This window comes from Pundamilia nyererei, unplaced genomic scaffold, assembly GCF_000239375.1.
Source record: "Pundamilia nyererei isolate P.nyererei 1_Seehausen unplaced genomic scaffold, PunNye1.0 scaffold00013, whole genome shotgun sequence".
NCBI classification, from domain to species: domain Eukaryota; kingdom Metazoa; phylum Chordata; class Actinopteri; order Cichliformes; family Cichlidae; genus Pundamilia; species Pundamilia nyererei.
The window spans coordinates 2,739,754-2,759,460 of NW_005187414.1; the positions used below are offsets into that span (position 1 = coordinate 2,739,754).

General features: G+C 41.6%; 2 long non-coding RNA genes across 4 annotated transcripts in view; both read right to left on the reverse strand.

Moving 5' to 3' along the window:
- Positions 1-4,214: 4,214 nt before the first annotated feature.
- LOC106456110 (uncharacterized) lies at positions 4,215-8,402 on the reverse strand. The gene is made up of 3 exons (XR_001290264.1): positions 8,261-8,402; positions 4,775-4,862; positions 4,215-4,573 (listed from the first exon to the last, which is right to left on the reverse strand). It is a non-coding gene; the product is annotated as an uncharacterized LOC106456110 (long non-coding RNA).
- A 9,873-nt stretch (positions 8,403-18,275) lies between these two features.
- Positions 18,276-19,707, reverse strand: part of LOC102204934 (uncharacterized) — a 2,728-nt gene continuing 1,296 nt past the window's right edge. Inside the window, exons 2-3 of one of the 3 annotated variants that reach the window (XR_001290262.1) lie at positions 18,823-18,919; positions 18,276-18,725 (exon numbers count right to left, since the gene is read on the reverse strand). This is a non-coding gene — a long non-coding RNA (uncharacterized LOC102204934). Of the gene's footprint in view, positions 18,920-19,707 lie in introns of all 3 variants that reach the window. The other 2 variants (XR_001290261.1, XR_311496.1) reach the window with 2 other exon arrangements.

Below are 19,707 nucleotides of genomic sequence, written 5' to 3' on the forward strand. Positions count from 1 at the left end.
ATTCAAGAACACATGCCAAACACTTACAGTAAAAACATGTTTTATACTGACATCTAGCCTCTGAAAATGGGTTTTCTATGAAAAGGGAAAAAAAAAAAAAAACAACATTTTGCTGGAGCTTAAAGTGGAAAGAAACTGAAAAGAAGCTCTAACAAAGACTGCTGTGTACACTGCATCAATCGTGAAATGCTTTGTGAAATGCAAGGTTTCAAAACTAGATTGGATCAAAAGTTTAGAGCATCAGACCGGTGACCTAAATGAGAAAAGCGACTGAAGATTTTGACATTCATTTCAGTGTACATGGAATATGTGCCCACACTGTGTGAACCGTTTTCCCCTCATTTTGTTGCAACAGAAGCTCTTACAGTGTTGTTTACAGGTGAATCACCTGCGTGTCATCGCTGTGCTGCAGTTTATAACACACTGACCTTTGTGTGTTCCTGCTCAATTGACTTTTGGTAAAGGGCAGTGCTTCGCAGCTAAATGTCACCACTGGATTTTTTCTCTTGTCTCATCCTTGTTGAGCATGAGCAGTCCTTCCATCTGATAACTCCTCTGTTGTTTGACAAAACGTCCCTCTGAACAAACTCACAGTGACTCAGGGAGTTCCCAGGGAGTTATCAAGATGTTAAGAAGATGCTGAAATATATTTGGTTGACTTGAGGCTTCAAAATGGGAGGTCAAACCGTGGAGTACCTATGTCTCTATAAAATGACAATAACATCAGTAAAATCTTGGGAATCCACAAACCTATGGATACCGTAATGTTTCCACATCCATCTTTTTGATTAAAGTCTACCTTAGAACAAAGTCCAAAGTGGACTTCATTTTCAGCAATGGGATTTAACTTATTCCCCTCTTTACCCCAGCAAACCCCAGTGAGGGTCAAGTGCAGGCAGCAATTCTTAAGACCTGACCAGAAGGAGAGACGGCTGAGGATGTGAGAGCCTGCATGTGAAGGCAAGACAGAGATAATTCAGGGGTAAGCCACCCTCACCAAGCTCCGTTTCCCTCTGTCAATAAGTTGAGGAGCAGCTCCTGCAACACAGAACCTCATCTCACAAACAAACCACACACACACACACACACACACAGTGCCATTAGCAGTAGCTGGTCTGTCAGACAGAGCAAACACTCCCATAGTTAATATTTAATAACGGCAAACAGTCTCACTGTGAATGCCGGTATTTACACAAACACAGTGTGAGAAAACATGCACTGAGCCAACTACTCTAGGTTATGTGGACAGCGTGCATGAAGGCATGTGTTACAAATGAAAAGGGATAAAATGGCTTTTTGGCATCCACACACACACACACACACACACGTCATGTTTTTATAAGAAGACGACGACAAAGAAGAAGAAACTAAGGACTGGCCGAAGGAGTAAACTAGTTTGTGACCCTAAGGCTGAACATCTTCAGGGACTTTGTTCTTTGTTCCCTAAGAGGAAGTTATGTCCACAAAACCAGGAGCAACACACCACTTAAAAATGTTTACTCCATATAAGGAACACAGTAATCCTTCTCTTACGGTGTAGATTCTCGTGAGAGACAGTGTGGTATGAACAGCAGCGAGCGACTGAAGGCCGGGGCCGTTCTATTAGTATCTAGGTCAGAGGGTATATTGTTTTGGTGTGCCTCATCCATCTATGTTGTGGATGTATCAAGGGGCGAACCCCAGAAGTGTTCTTCCACACATATCACGCACACAAGGACAGAGGTGCAGGCCTAAGCCATCTTGTGTGACGGTCAAACTGCAGATGTACCATCTTTATTCGTCTTTCATCTTTGTTCGTATGCTGCAGAGATTTCGCTTCCAGGTCCAATCAATAAGACAAATTGACAAAAGCAGCCGTGATAAGAATGAATAGCCATGGATCATCTTTTCTGACCTAAGAAGTGATCAGACAGAGGATATTAAAGCCATATATACACAGTACCTCAACACTCAGTAACCCTAGTTCTGCACTGAACTGAAAATGTAAAAAAATAAAACTAAACAACACCCTGCAGAGCCGTTAAGTTTGGGTCTTCGATTTGTGTTGATTCTTAATCCGTGTTGTTTGCCTGCGAACCTAAAAACTCTAACCACCTTGGGTTTTCTGCTTCTGTATCAGTTGTACCACAAGTGCACAGGTTCTCGCAAACATTTCCAGTAATGAATCCGCATTCGGTTAGATACACACGTACGTTATGACTGTACGCTGCTTTTGCAAGCCAATTTATGCCAGCTTCTGCTCTTTTGTCCCCTCAGTTGTTGAACATTATTCATTCCTTTCCACCATCCTGTCTCTTTTAGCACAGTTTTGTTTTTCCCCGTTTCACCTGCTTACAATGAAAGCATTTGAAAATTTGGCGTTTGCTGAGCTGCAATCCAAATATTGTAGCACTCAAGGGAGAACATTTAGAAAATATCCTTAAGTAGCAGTGTTTGATGGCAGCAAGCTTGTGTAAGTGTAAACTGGCTTCATTTTATGTTAATGCTGCTTCTCCTGTGGGAAGACACTGTATGGGAAAAATATTTCTAAATTTGCAGAAACAAATCACATGAGACCGAGCTGCTTTAAAGGTGTTGAAGGTAGTTTTTGAAGTCGGACGCAGTGCAGATCACAAAGTCAGTTTTGTGTTTAGCCCAGGGGTGCTCTGGGGTTAACCTTGGCTGGATTCTGGTGAGGCTTCTGTCTGATGTGATAGGTATAAGTTTTTCATCAACCCAGTTTTGAAAAATATTTACCAAGGTTTTTTTCTTCCCCCTGTAGACGGTCATGCAAAAAAGAAAGTACATGCTCTTTTGAGTCTAAGGGTTTACGCATCAGGATTATAAAAAAAAAAAAAAAAAAAAAAAACAACATTTTGGTCACTGCTAGGTTCAGCCTCAGATGAACAGCACACTAGATTACACCGTAACATCTCTGTAAGAGCAGAAGTCTGCTGGTCTGGAGTATCCAGGTGCAATGTCTTAGAAAAGCAAATTTTCCTTTTTTAAGATCATTGCCCATCAGACTGGGAATGGTTATGCTACATATATATTACAAGTAAGGATAAATCAGATCCACCAAGGGGAGGCTGTAATTAATATGATTTTTTATTGTAAAAGAAGATAGCAAAATGACCTGAGAGTACTTCAGAACAGAAGTTAGAGAGTTTGGATTGAGCTTAGAGTGAATGTTAGGAAGAGTAGAGCAGGATCAGTGGTTTCCTGAAGGAAGCCAGACAGAGCAAAATCTAGAGAGCAGGGAGCTGAACTGAGCTGTGCTTGTGTTGAGTGCTGGTTCCACTCATAGAGGAGTAGTCAGTGTGAGAAGAGAGCAGGGGCGGGCAGATGGTTAGCAGGGTCTAAAACCTATTAGATCCTGTTATTAGCCTTCTGGCACTGCTAAGAGCCATGGCAAGTGACTGTAGAACTCTTGATATGAAGTTTCTTCGTAATATTAAGTTTCCATGTGTTGCTGTAGTAAGAGATTAATCCATGGGACATGGCGGCTGGGAACATTTGGTTCTTAGCCAAAGTTAGACAGACCCAGTATTGGGATGGGAAGAGCAGCCTGCTGCTGCTGCTGCTTTCCACTGATTTTGCGCTTCCTCCTTGTGTTTTAGAAAATAAATTCAGACTTGCAAGGCAGTTTTGTTTGTTCACATAACACAGCAAGAGGAGGACAAGGCAGGTACATAAGTGAAAAAGGCAAGCATCAAAGCTAGATCCTGCAAGAGCAACTCATTTAACTCAACTTCTCACCACACTGAGTAGGTCAGCGATCTGGTGAAGAGTGGAAACCTGAGCTGGGGTTGAATTCTTCAGGTAAGTGATAATGACATACAGATGAGCCTGAGCCTGAAAAACCCATGCCTAATCTAGGAGGTAGAGTATGCACACTCTCCTGTCTACAAACCTCTTCTACACAATCAGGATCTGAGCAACCAAACTTGATACACAGGTATATCTTGGGCTCTTGAAGGTTCTTATATTGTATAGTAATGAGGTCATTAGGATGCCTAGCAACCATGTCACAATGGTTTAAAAAGGCCTGTTTTTCCACAATGATGCACCTCTAACACCTTATAAAAGTATATAATTTCTATTTCACTGCAGTAACATTCGATCACATATGATATATAACACAACATGTTGCCTGGTAACCACTTAGCATTGGGCTAAAATGACTCATATTTAAATCTTTATGCACTTACACCTTATGAAAACATCTTATCATTTTAATTTCAGCTAATCTCATTTATTTTCACAAAAGTTGAATTACAGATTTCTAATAACCACCTTACAATGGTGTTCCCATTTTAAACAAATTACAACTTCTACCACTGATTTTTTTTTTCCCCTTTTACATTTCTAAATTTGATTAATTACATCAGTTTCCAACAGCACGAACAATTCATCCATTTTCTTCCCCTTCCGGGGCCAGGTTGCAGGGGCAGCCTAACGAGAGAAACCCAGAATACCCTCCCCTCTCCTCATCCACCTCCAACATCCAGGAAACAATGAGGCGTTCCCAGACCAGCTGAATCTTTCCAGCATGTCCTTCTTCTATCCCAGGGACCCCTCGATGCCAGACACCCTTCAAAGGAAGCTCACTTTTGTCACTTGGATCCATGTTCTCATTCTTTTGGTCACTATACAAAGCTTTGACCATAGATGAACATGGGGACATAAATCAACTATTAAAACTATCTTTAGAATAAAGTGCTTATATTAATGTGTGCGAGTAGGTAAATGAGCCATGTTGTATAAAGTGCTGTATAACAACCAATCCACTTACCTCCTCCCCAGTGATGGGTGGATTGCCCCCCTCGTCCCCAGAATCTGGTTCCTCTACTGAAGACATCCACCTGATCTTCATTTGGATCCTAGGTAATGATTAGTTGGGAGCTGAGTTAAACCTGTGACCTAGGGTGTCCTGGTGCCACATGCACTTACAGACACCCTTATGTTCAGATATTGTCCTCTTTATAAACAAACTATCATGTGATGAGAAGTCCAATAATAGAACAGCACTGTGGTTCAGATCAGGTAGGCGATTTGCCTCAGGCGTGCACCCAGGCATGGCTCCAGGGTGGGGCCCTGGTAAACTTATTCCAGACTGGGTAATTTTGCCCCTTGATTCTCCCCCCCCCCCATACATAGGAGTGAATTGCTCTTTGTGGTCCCTTACCCAATTTTTCCTGGGAAATCAGAGGCAAAAAGCCCCCCAACAACAAAGCCCCTGGGATCACTGAGACACACAAGCCCCTCAACCACACTAAGGTGTGGAAAACCAGCACAAGCAGACCAAACAAAATCAAACCTGCTGCAAATCAAACTGACAGCACTATGCTTTAAAAAATAAAATAAACCTTCCTCCTTAGAACAGGTCAAGATAAGACCTTAAATATATAGACTAATACTCGCTCGTGGTTGTAGGAAAAGCAGGTTTAAATGTTTAATGCAGCTATACTGACTCCATCCTAGAAAAGAAATCCATCACTGAATTTTAATTTCTACATGTTTGACAGTGATTATCAATTAAGGCAGACTGCGGCTGACAGTAAGGCACGTTACTAACCTCCAACGATCACAGACATGGGGATACTGAGATGTTGACAGTTATCGTCTTTGAATGAGTGTTCCTTTGCTTTCGGTCTATTATAGTTCTCAAATATTCTACATTAATTTTACCTGCAGGGCTTTAATTTAAACTTGGCATTTAAAATTTTCACGTAGTGTTCTTTCACCGACTCGGCTTAAAAACAAAGATGGGTATGTTTTCCCACAGTTTCACATTTAGATGCAGCAGTTGTTTTATTTTCTCTGCTTCATTAAAATAGGCTCAACTTCAGCATTTGCATGGAAACTCATCTGTGAACCAGTCCCTACAGAGACCTATGAACACACCACATCCTTTTTTCCCCCCCTCCAATGGGTCAAAGTTAATATTAAGATTAATTAACCCACTTATTAGCAGATAAGATCAGAACACCAAACACTGATCTGAGGTCACTGCAGCTATATTAACACATCATCCATCAGAGCATGAGCTTTACCCGAAAGTCAATCACTCCCATTTCCATCCCCTACGCCCACATGGATAGGAGGTTTGTGTTGCGAGGAAAGAAGATGTTAAGCAGTGAATTGAGACCAAATGAGTCTGCAGGATGGATAAAAGAAGATGTAAGCAAAACAAGAGGGAGGAGGAGAAAGTTTGGGGAAAGAGCAGCCAGCACAGAAGGTGAGGGCAGTGTGAGTGCTGCGGTGGAGAGAGGCAGGTGCAGCTATGGTGTGACAGCGCACACTTAGACTGACAAGAGAAATCATCCAGGCTGTCACTCTGAGCGAGTCAGCTAAGGGAAGGGGAATGGAGGAAATGGAAAGGGTGCGTGTGTTTGTGCAATGACTGTAAGAAGTGGAGTGTCCACAGACGTAGACAGAGATAGATGCGTTCTATGTTTTAATTTAATTTCTTCGCCCTTCCCCCCCCCCCTAACATCTGTCATGTACGTCAAACCATTTTTCGTGTGTGACTTATTTGGGTCATGATGCAGCAGTTGTTTTTTTTTCCCCCATGGAAATAATGTCAGATGTTTTCTGAACATCCAACTGGCCCTGATTAGTGCTTGTTTTAAGGATATTTTAAACAGGATGGCTGCAACTGAAATGCCTTAAGTTATACCCCCCCCCCAAAAAAAAAAATAGGCGCAAACAAACGACATTCAGTAGTACACACAGTCCAGGTTCCTGCATTTTCTTTAGCAATTCTGCGCTTAACAAGTTTGAGTTACACTATGAGAGCTTGTAGAAGACATACAAAAATGTATGATGCTCAGGTCTTGTACCTGGTCAAACTTTTAGTTTCTTTAATGTGCTCTAGTGCTTTTCACACATTTGATTCACAGATGCATTGCAGCTTGTTTTTCTAGTGACAAAAGAACAAAATTATTCTGGATTTTTTGACCACAGTCAGTGCAGCAGAGTTAGAAAACAGTGCATCAGGAAGTTTTTCCTTTTGGATAAGAAACAAGCAATCTGCTTTAGATGCATACAAACAAAGTACAAGAAAAACTCTCACACTAAATCAGGACAGGATACTAATGTATACGAGGCTAGTTACACTTACTGGCCACTTCATTACATCAACAGCTGACAGCATTTAGGCATGTACACATCAGGTCAAGAGGACCAAGTTCAAATCGAGCATCAGAATGGGGAAGAAAATGACTTTGAATGTTACGTAGTTGTGATAATGTGTTAAGATTTCTCCACGCCGGTATCTGTATGGTTCACAGAGAACGGTCTGAAAAATGCAAAACAGCAAAAAATGCTTTCGATGCCAGAGCTCAGATAGGAAGGCAACAGTAACTCAAATGACCACTTGTAACAATCAAGGTACGCAGAAGAGCATCTCTGAATGCACAATATGTCAAAGCAGATGGGCTACAGCAGAAGAAGACCACACTGGATGCCGGTCCTGTCAGATAAAAGAAAACTGAAGCTACAATTCACACATGCTCACCAACGTAAGACAATAGAAGATTTGAAAAATGTTACCTGGTCCAATGAGTCTTGATTTCTGCTGATACACGGTTAAAGCATCGACATTCAAGCATGGATCCTGACCTGTATCCGTGGTTCGGGACGGTGTGGAGGATATTTTGTACAATTTAGGATCCTTAGTACCAACTGAGTATTATTTAAATGTCATGGCCCATGTCCACCCCTTTGTTACCAAACTGCCCAACATCTGATGGCTGCTTATGGCAGGATAATATGCTTTGTCACAAACCTCAAATCATCTTAGATTGTCTCTGACTGGTTCTTAATCATGGCAATAAGGTCATCGTACCACCACAGTCACCAGCTCTCAACAGAATACACACATGCTTTGGGATGTGTTACAATGGGACAGTTGCATCATGAATACGCAGCCGATTGTCACAACGGTCAGAGGCCGATAGCTAAACTGAAGTCAAATGCAGAGAACCACAGAGATGGCATGTACGTTTTAGTGTTTTATAAAGAAAACAGATTAATTCGTAGCAAAGTGTTACTAGTGATGCGGCTGTGGGTCAGTGAGGGTGAACTGGGAATTGACAGGTGGGACAGGAATGGAGCGGGTGCGACTGGGAAGAGAAAAGAACGAGGTTAGAAAGGTGGCGGGTGCAGGACACTTAGGGAAGGTGAGTATGACTGATATTGCTTACTGATAGCCAGAGTGAGTTTGGCTTTGAGGGAGCGGCAGCGAGAATCTGGGTGAGTATTGAAGAGGGCTGACCTGAGTTCCACAGCGTCCGAGGTGGTGAGCGACAGCTGGAGGGCAGGCAGGTGAGGTTTTCTGTATTTTCCGGAACGCGGAGATAACCCGAGAAAAGCTGAGGTTGAAGGCAAGTGGTGAAGAAGGTCCAGAGAAAATGATGTCATTGACAAACTGGCAGTGAAGCAGAGTCTGAGTGGAGATTAAATCCTCAACCTGATTACCCAGAATCAGCTTCAGGTGTGCAGGACTGCAGGAGCAATGATGGCTCCGCCCAGGGGTGGAGACCAAGGAAACTCAGGTGCCTGATGGAATTTTCCAGATCATGACACTGACAAACATGCACTAACTGCTATGCTGGACTAAAATCTCAGAGGAATGTTTCCAGCACCTTGGTGAATTTAAGCCAATTCTGACGCATAAGGTCTACTGAAGGGGCCAGTGCATGTATATTAATAATGTTGAACATTTGATAAACTAACACCGTGTCTTATCATCTGTGTGCTCATGATTTATGAGCATACTAAGTGAGTTTATTTTTTGTTTTTGTTTCTTAGAGTAACTTTAAACACATATTAGGCACTGAAATTTAATACTGAAATCGACAGACTTCCATATATCACTTTATTAAAGTTGTATTAAGATGCATTAAAAGAAAAGAACACAATCTCATGTTGAACCAGCAGGAAGTCTGCTCCAGATGAATGGCACGAGACATTAAACAGGCTAACTGTGAACACGGAGAGGCATTCTAAAAAGACAGCTCTAATTCAATATTGAACTAATCCATCTGCCCCACGTCACAGATAGCTATCAGGACCACAAACAACCTCACAGACGAACACCGACGTTCATTACTCAGTCTCAAAATCCCTCTTGCTGTGCCTCTTTGGCTTAACGCTGACATATTGAATGTTTCTCACCTTTTGATTGGCCCACTTTGTTTTGCCTCTCTTTATTGGTTGGTTCCTATTCTGCTGGTGCTTGTTTTTGGGGCTTATCCACAGCTGTAATTATTGATGCAATGATATGACTCCATGGCTTTCTATCAAAGAGCACTGATTGCCAGTTCAGAAGCCGAGGCCAATTTCCTGCTTTCTTGTCAGTGTTCATGCTCATGCCACATAATTAGGCGCTGTGGCTTAAAGGAAAATTATATCAAACGTTTCTCCTCCGCCATTTCAAATCCTCATCTTGCACGGGCTGCGTGGATCAATAGCACAGAGGGGAGCACAAAAGTCATGGTTAAAGAAATGCAAATGAAACAGAGTTAGATGTAGCTGCAGTATCGACTCCAGAAGGTAAATCCATGTGTTGACTTTGTGATGGAGTTATACGCTGCACAACAAGGCTGGATGATTTCCTGTAGAAGCAAACAATTCAACCTGTAGAGAAAAATATTTCCGGCTAAACAGAAATAACAAAGGGTTTTGATATCGATTTCATTCTCTCTGACGTTTTTTTTCTCCACTCTTTCATCAGCCACCTCTAGTTTATGCTCCATCCACTTAGCATCTCTCCCTTCCTCTTCTGTTTTCCACGTCCTTTTCTGTCCCTTTGGTTTCATCCCACCTTCCCTCCTGCTGTCACACCCTCCCAGTCCCCCCTTGTTTTCCATTCTTCTTTTTATAACCCTCCCCTCTCTGCCTTTGTAATCAGAGCTGTGACTGAGCAGTGTTTACAGGGTCTTCCCAGGGGCCTGCCAGTGTGGCACATTTGCTTTACAACTACTCACCTCACCTCACCCTCCAGCCCCTCTCTTTACTCTGGTCAGATTACAGAGGAAGAGACAGAAAACATTCTCCCTACAAACTCTTCACTCCCACTTTATGCATCCCCGCTCCTCCACCGTCAAACTCTCCCACCCCCTGCTGCACTCTCCAAGCGCTGGCAGACCGGCAGGAGGCCGTCTTATCTTTCTGCTCAAATGGAGCCTCGTCTCTCCAGGCATCGTGGTTGCACAGCAGAGCTTGGTTAGACCATCAGACTGGAACATGATCATTTAACACTGACTAGGTGCACCGGCCTGCTGCGCACAGCGAGGCGAGCTGACAAAGATGCGGCTGCAATCATTTGCGTGCACTTGCGTACAAGTTACTCAGACACCAACTGAAAGAATTTATAGGACCACTGAGTGTGTGCACCTATTTTGACAATCAAATGGGTTTTAATGAAACAAGCACAGGTGTTTCGCTGAACGACTTAAACATCTCTGGAGTGCAAAGCTTCTTTCGGTTCTCCTCGGAGCTCCAAAAACAGAAAGAACTAGCGTTACAGCAGAGTGGGAGTGGTATCCTTTTTCTTTTTTTTGACATGTCTATTTGTGTGAGCATCAGATGAGCTGATTGGCACTGGAACTGACTGATTGCTCTTGAGGGAAGGTGGTAATTTCTCTGTCATATTGTGACTGATTATAGCTCTGAAATATGTCACTGTTCCAACTCCATCAGAAGTTTTTGACAGGAGGCTTTGATGTGTGTTCACACAGACCAGTAGACAGACAGCTATCAAGAACCCACTCCACAGGAAGTAACACAGCTGCTTTTGACTCTGCTCCGTGCAGACACCTGTGTGTTGCGTGTCACAACATACCGTGCAAATGCACGACGAATAAAGTGATTCTTAAAAACGACACTACTTCCCCTGTTATCGCAGCTTGCCTGCTTAAAACGTATACAGCATGTGCTGGGGTGATAATTGAGTGACGGACAGACTGTTGGAGAGAACATCTTACTTGCAAATTTCATACTGAAATAGAAAAGGAGACTATGTAGCGCAAAAACCTGCAAACCTCAGACAAAAACAACAGATTATGTAGATGATTTGCGCTTAAAAACCTCATATAAGAGCACATTAACAAGTTTTTCTGTCCTACACGGAAGAAAATTAAATGTCTAAGGAGATCAAGCTACCTCTACAGCTTTTGCCTGGAGGCTGCCAGAACGGCGTAACAGCAGACATTTTATGGAGGAGCACTTTATAAGCCAATGTTCCACTGGGGATGTGTAACATGAAAACTGACTCACATCCTTTGCTTATGGGCACAATATTTAGCAAGTCTTTTTTTTGTCTTTTTTGTTTCCTCACTAATAAATTCAGTTTATAGGAGTTGAAGCCCACATTGCAAGTCTATTAAATATAGATTTAGATTCACTAGACTAGTCATACCAGTAAAATATCTATTCTTTTAAGAATACATAGCATTTCAGCAGCACTGTGTTATAGATGAATTATTTGGATCTTACAGCGTAACAGTTGGATACTTTGGCTCTTTTAAGTTATTATACTTTAGACTCAAATAGGTCATTTTTCTCATGGGTCTCCACTGGATAAGGTAGTTTTAATGACCATGGTTATTCGCTCTATTTCAGGGGCCAGGCTGGAAGAAATTCAATCCCATCATCACACTGAATTTGAATAAGGAGCTAAGGGTCACAGTGTAGCGTGGCTATTATCATACGCCTCATTATCACACACTTGGTTCATTCAGATCAGGTTTTCTTGGTCTTGTCCCTTAGCAGACAGAGAGGAAAGAAGTACCCAAAAAGATCATGTTACAATAGTTCAAAGGGTGGAGGAAGTGGAAGTGACTGGAAAAATCAGTTTTCCTTGTAGGGAATTTCACAAAGGTTTTGTGTCAGATGTTTCACTTGTTTGGTATGAGCTTTATCACTTGAGGTATGCAATGAACTTCACACAACAGAAATCGTGTCTGAGTAGAAAGTTGTTAGGTAGGATAGGAGCAGGAGGAGTCACTCAGGTCAGATCCATCGCAGAGTACAGTATGAGATTCCTCTCTGTCTGCATGTCTAGCACAAATCCTTGTGGGGTATTGCATCAAGACACTCTTTTATGTCTGGAGACAGCGATCGATGGATCTCTTTCCCCGGACGGAAGCACTCCTTATTCAGCGGTTGATTTCACGGCTGGATATCCGACACGCCACTTAATGGATGTGTGAGTGTGTATGTCGTGTGGTTCAGTGTACAGTTGTAGCATTGTAATTCAAAGTGATAAATTAACACCGTGGGTAACACCGAGGCTACAGCATACTTCTGTAGCCTCTCTGTATGAAATAAAACAGTATTGGGCTGAACATATCTTCAACAAAACTCAGTCTGGCATTAGAGTGGATCCCAGTATAGCAGCAGCTTTACCTTTTGAAGACTATGACCTGTTCTTAGGCATACTCATTGATACTGGTTTGAGTGAGGGGGTAATATGGTGCTTCAGGAGCTACCTTGCAGATTTAACCTTGTGTGTATCCGTGAAAGGATTTCCAGTTAAAATTCTTGGATCTCTTCAAAGGAGTCCCTCCTGGTTCCATTTTAGGCCCTCTCTTTAAAAAAAAACAAACAAAAAATCTATTTCTGTAAATAAAATTTGGGATAATATGTTTTTGAGCTAAAGTGCACCTTTATGAAGATGACACAATACTTTACTCTGAGTCAGGAAACTAAGGAGCTCCAGACTGCCTTTCAGGCATCACAGCATCTTTTCAATTAGGTTCTAAATGCCAACATGTTTTCCACAAATAACTTAGTTAATGCTGGCATTCGTAAGCTAGGAGGAGGTTTTATTGAAAGACTAATGAAAAACTGCCTTAATTTACCAGTTAAGAAAATCCACGTACTGGCTACATTCTTAAATGTTACTATTCGTGGTGACTTTACTTACATGCAAACTACCTCTTCTACACTACATTGTCTGGACTGCGTATCACAACTCTTTAAGCTTCTCATCAAATTAGTTGTCTAACACAGCGGCCCCCAACCTTTTCATTTATGTCTGACAATGTTTTCACAGACCGGCGTTTAAGGTGTCGCAGATAAATGCAACAAAATAAAACCCTGAAAACCATAAATTTCACACCCGAGCGTCAACTCTCGCGGCCCGGTCCATGAGTCGCTTTAAGAACAAAAACATCACACTTTTTTCTGGCCTTCTTTAGGTCTAAGGAGACAACAGCACTTTCCCCAGTACAGTGCTATATTGGGTAAACTCCTTATCTGTGCAATCCTTTACAACTTACAGATAGCTGCTATGATTTGCACTTGTCTAGATGGCTGCTCCTTAGGGTGTCTTTTTGGGAACTTGGTAGAACAGCTTTGTCTTATTTTGCACTTCTGTTTGGAATAAACTTTACACTGAAGCCGAATGCTTTTGCCTCCCTGGGCGAGTTTACTTTTTATAAAAACTTTGGTGCAATTAATATTCATAAGTCTGACTTTATGTTTTTGTAATATTGTATTTGTTGACTCTGACTTGGTTTTTTGTTTTGTTTTGTTTTTTAATAATGTATATTCATTTTTATTATATCTGCATTGATTTTATAATTTCTGCAACGGCATGCCTTCTGGATAAAATAAAATAAAATAAAATAAAATAAAATAAAATAAAACAGGAAGTAAAGGTAAAAGTACCACACAGAGGGTTGACACTTTGCTTTGAGCTTCAGCTGCCTGTCTGTTTTTCATTGCACAGATCACTAGTGATATGAACACAAAAATATTTAATTATGAAATATGCAGTGATATTACAGTACAGTTGAGGGAATTGGAATTGATGTCAGGGGAATATGTTTAGCTTTTCCCTCTACAACAATCTTCATGGGGGTTAAAAAAGAAAAATAAGGATTTAAGATTATTTTGAAGGAAAGGAAAAGTGAGTGCATGATTTGTGTGAAATGATGCCTGCAGGGGTAAATAATAAAAATCAGTTTCACCTTCCACTTTCCTCGCCACTTTATGAGACCAGCTAGAATACATATCCAGTTAGCAGTGAAGTGGAAATGTTAAGGTAATTTGCCTGAATTTCCATCCAAGATATAACAGCGCAGACTGTAGCCCGGGTTAAATACCTGTACGTGAAAATCATCCAGCATGGCTCAGCGGGGGGGAAATGCAAATCATGATAAAGAGTGCATTAATCATATTCACTAATCAGACATAGCATTATGACCAGGAAAGCAACAGGACCAGTGCATCCCACAGATGTGCGATTGGATCAGGATCTCGGGAATTCAGAGGCCAAGTCAACACCTCAAACTGAATCTTGTGCTCCTCTTCTATTCTAAAACTAAAAAAAAATATCCTTAAAAAATTCTATTCTATTCTCAAACCATTGCTGAACTATATTTGCTTTGTGGCAGGGCACATGTTCCTGCTGCTGAAAGAGCCATCAGGAAATACTGCTTCCGTGAAAGGGTGTACATGGTGTGCAACAAAGCTTAAGTAGGTGGTGCTCGTCAAAGTAACATCCACGTGGACGGCAGGACCCAGAGTTTTCCAACAGAACTTTCCCAAAAGCATGACACTGCTTCCCCCAGCTTGTTTTCTTCCCATAGTGCATCCTGGTGCCAAGTGTTCCCCAGGTAGGCGATGCACATGCACCACACCATCCACATGTACAAAAAACAAAAACAAAAAATAATTCATTAGATGAGAAGGCTTTCTTTTGTTGCTCTGTGGTCCAGTTCTGATGCTCACATCCCCACTGTTGGTGCTTTTGGTGGTGGACAGCGATCAGCATGCACACTCTGACTGGTCTGTGGCTGTATAGCCGAAAACACAACAACTGCAATGATCTGTGTATTCTGATCAGAACCAGCGTCAACTGGCTACAGTAGTTCATCTGTTGTATCAGATCACACAGACCAGCCTTCACTTCCCACGTGCATCGGTGAGCCTCAGCCTTGTCTCCCCTGTCACTGGTTCACCACTGTTCCTTCCTTGAACCACTTTTGATAGATGCTGATCACCGCAGACCGGGAACAGCCCACAAGAGCTGCAGTTTAGGAGATGCTCTGACCCATTTGTCTAGCCATCATAATCTGACCCTTGTCAAACTCATTTAAATCCTTGTACATTTTTCCTGCTTCTAACACATCAACTTTTAGAACAAAAAGCTCACTCGCTTCCGAATATAATAATCCCGCCCACTAACAGGTGCCGCAATGAAGAGATAATCAGTGTTATTCATTGCACCTGTCATTGCTCACAATGTTATGCCTGATCAGTGTATATAGTAGTTAACCATACTATGGGTTTGTGTACACTCAACATAGCTAATCCCGGATCTGCTAAAGGCACCATCTCTTGAGGTCATAGTTTAAGGTCTCATTTCCAAAAATTTCATGCAGAGCAGATTGATTGAATATTAGATGACAATTCAATACAACTGTGCTATTGTAAAAAAACCTCATTTATGCACTTCACCATCAAACCTACTGGTACTGGTGGCTTTTACTTATTCACAAGGTTTATTAAATTCCTACAAGTTAGCTTATAGTCCACACATTTATTTATTTTTTAATTCGAGATGCACTGCATTTTATTGTGAAGACTGTAAGTGTTTCTTTTTGCAACAAAAGTGTTGAGTCACCAAATCAGCTGGATTGCAGAGGTTAAGAGAGAAAAATATGCTGTGTAGGGAAAAAAAAAACATGCCTGTGTGGTGTGCTGAAAGCCAGCCTTGCATGTATAGAGCTGGGTCAAGCACACATGGACATGCATTCAAGCACATGTGCGTGCATGCATGATTGTATAAACACACACGCACAGGGCAATGTCTCGTGCAAATCACGGCCTTAACGGCCCATGCAGCGAGGCCCAGGCTCAACTCTATGAATAGTAAAGCAGATCCAGCTGGGACTGCAAGTCAGCAACATAAATAACAGATTAATATCTTTTCTTTTACAGATGAAACATTATCTTTCCCTGCATGATAAATGAAGGGAAAGCATTCATTTACAGCGAGTCCTGCATCTGCATTAGTGTAGTGATGTGTGGTGCTGAAAGCTCATAAAGGTACAATTGCTACACTAATAAACATTTCTGGATTAGCTCTCCTCCACATGCCTGGCAGTTATATTTCTGATCATTGGAGCTGCGTGAAGCAAATTGAATCGAAGAGCAAGACGTTTGCTGTTGACTAAAACGAAGATAAATGAGATGTTGTTTATGCTGCACTACTGAGTTGGACTGCTTTGTCGACAGATAACCAAGAAAGCTTTGAGAAGGCAATTTGAGCAGCTTTAATGTCCTGGATTTAAACCTGGAAAAAGAAAACAATCCTTGGCGAGCTTAGTTGTGTGCTTCTCTGGTACAAATGTTAGAAAATAAATAGTTTCTCCCTTTGAAGCAAAATTTGCTTCTATGAGGCGGTGTGTAAGTGAAGCCAATGGTGGCTGATGGCACACAGATCAGTATTACACACTAGAGCAGACCTCCGAAGCTGAGGGAGCGATTCAGCCCCAGCGCTGTCTGTCAGCCCTGTGATATACACTTGGAGAGAGAGGTGGCGGGGATGGGAGGGGAGGTAGGATTTGATGGGTACATGCTGCTCAAACAACGAATGGCCGCTGGGCCTGTGTGTGAGAGAGAGAGACTGTTCACAGAAAGCAAGAGCAAGAAAAAAAGCATGTAGCCTTTGAGGGATTGACTTTTATTTGTGGCACGATGTCATATTTCGCAGCGTCACACCGGCAGTTCTTTGTGTGCGCCTGAGGTTTTCTCGCCCACATTTCTTTTCGATGCAAATGAACCTTACCGCGTTTCTGTCTAATAAAGAGAGAATCAAGACATGGTAGAGGCACTGTTTGTTTGTCATCACACACTGACATTTTTGCTCATCTCTGGGCCTGCAGCAAGGTAGCAATTTAAATGTTACCAGGGAACAGGTAGCGCTGGCAGGACAGCAAAGTAGACACGTCATCTCTTAGACTGAAAAACCCATTCCTCTCCTTCCACCTTTCGCTTGTCTGTCAACGAGGAGTTTATGCCTCCATTTGCTCATTTGAAAAGCCGTTCGGATAAATTGCTTCCGTTATCATAACAATCTGCAGTCTTCGCTAGCAGTGTTGGGAAGGTTACTTTTAAAATGTATTCCACTACAGATTACAGATTACATGCCCCAAAATGTATTTTGTAACATATTCCGTTACATTACTCAATGAGAATAACGTATTCGGAATACTTTGGATTACTTAATATATTATCATGCTTTTTAACAACTAATGAATGTCCTATTGCTGTGTGATTTATTACTATTACTGAAGGCTACTCTCCATACCAACACCAGCTAGATGTTTAAATCTTAATATAAATGAGTAACAGTAGGTGGACATTAGGTAAGGCTGCACTGTTTGCAGCGATCTCGTATAGAAAACTATTCAGCGCGTATATAAAACAGGTCTGTGGCTCTGAACCGTAGTAAAGGACCTCTGGCTAATACGTCGGGTTCGTGTCGGGCTCGTAGCCAAAAACTAGCTTTACTTTGTTGTCTGGGTCAACTTTGGTAGCGAGAGACAGAGAGAGGCGTTGAAAGGCTGCTTCAATGGAACTTATTGTTTTCGGAGGAAAACAGGAACACAGCGTACAGTCGAGTCTTAACAGCTTACTTACAACTGGGCTCGTCAGGCTCTCTGTTTGGCTGCAGTGGTTATTATTATATTTACATGCTTCCAGCTCCCGTTTCTGCTCGGTGACAGCTCATACTTTTCCACTCCCCTTTTTCTCCGCTCACAGACACATAACAGGTATGGCAGTCCATTTACACTGCCCATGAGGCTACATGCTTTAGGGCGATGCCTGTAACACTCTGCTATTGCCTTCATATTAAATCATTTTTTGAATATTTCTTCACGTCATTATGAGACGTGAGATTGAGACACTGAGCCTCTTAATGCGTGTTTTGTTTGGGTTTCCACCGGCGTGGAATTACCAAAAATAGAGAGGGCAGAGCCGAACATATGAAACAGGAAAAGACCGCCGTGTAATCCCTTTATTTCAACAAAGTAACTGTATTCTAAATACCACCCTTATAAACAGTAACTGTAACCGAATACAGTTACTCATTTTTGGATTTTAAATGCGTAACGGCGGTACATGTATTCCTTTACTCCCCAACACTGTTCGCTAGAACGCTTTTGTGGGGGGCAGGGGGCACTGTTGGCAAACTGCATTCCTAAATTGTGCAGGAGGATAGCACAGGCATTGATTCCTGATAATAAGTGGTAAATAAAAATTACTTTAGGTTCACTTACCAGAAGTCCTGGGCACAGTTTATTAGCACAATTAAGTGCACAGCAAGCAATCATTTATCAGAGAGTTGCATTGAAAGGACTCAAGTCTTTTTTGTATACATTCATATATCACTCCAAAGCAGCTAAAACATCTTAAAAACAATAAATATGGTTGCGTTACACAGTATTGTGGAATATTCTTGAACTGTCACTCTTTTCTTATATTTTGCTGGGAAAATAAATAGCAGGTGGAGTGATTTATTGAAATATTTTTGTACAGTTCTTGCCAAGTCTATTTTGGGTATGGCTGAGTAGTAACAGTGCAAACATTTCTTTGGATGTTGACTGTACTTTGTCCCATTCTGTGTTGAGATGATATCACACTTTATTTAACAATGTGGAGATTCAAGTTCTGGGGAGATCAATCCATGACTGATGGTGCTCTGTCGTGTGTTTTTCTATCTTCTAGGAAGAAACAGATTCTTAGGAGAAAGCAGCAGCAGGGAGAATTTCATGGTTTGATCCAGGAGTTGAAGCTGTTTCATGACCACTTTCTTACATATCTCAGGATGTCAGCATGGCAGTTTGAGTTCTTGCTGGCAGAGTTGGGAGCACATCTCAGGATCCAGACAAATCATTTCAGAGAGCTGACTGACCTGGAACAAACCAATGAGATCTGATTGGATAGGTGAGTCTCAAAAATATTTTTAATGCACAAAATATTTACACAGATTTTACCCTTCCTATGTGTAAAGGTCTTAAGATACTACAGGATACTATTGTTTGAATATGACAGGGTAGTAAATATAGCAGAGGGTTATAAAGGCAACAGGAGCCTAGTCTGTAAGTGATCAGCTGTCAGCTTCAAAGACATGAATGATAAGCGAGTCCCTCCCTGTGTGCACACCTGAACTCCCAGTTGTCATGTTGTTACATCACAACTCAGGAATCTAACAAATAGATTAAGTTTGCAAAGTGTGTAAAGGACTTCACCGATATCTTACATTTGTAGTGTTTATAAACTTTGCATTTTTAAACTGAGGTAGCTGCAAGAAAAAGTTTGTGAGGCCTTAGCAGGGTCATGAAGGCCACGGGCCAAAATGTGTTGGTCAAGCAATAAACCTGCTCCTTATACAAGTTTCGGACTCACTTATTCCTAATGCAGCCGTTCACACCAACCATGGAATTAAGTGCAGTTATGCCAGAAGCATTCATTCTGTTTTTAAGAACCGACTGAAAGTGCCGGGAGTTCTGTACTTATTTTTCAGTAATTTGTTTTCTAAATTTAACCTTTTTGTCGTCTGATAAACCATTAAAAACTAAAACCAAATTTGTCTTCTCCACAAAAAGTGCGACATCAGGCACCATCCTGAAACATGTAGAAATGATTCGCACATCGTGCAACGTTACCTAAGATCTGATTATTAAAAACTGATGAAAAGTA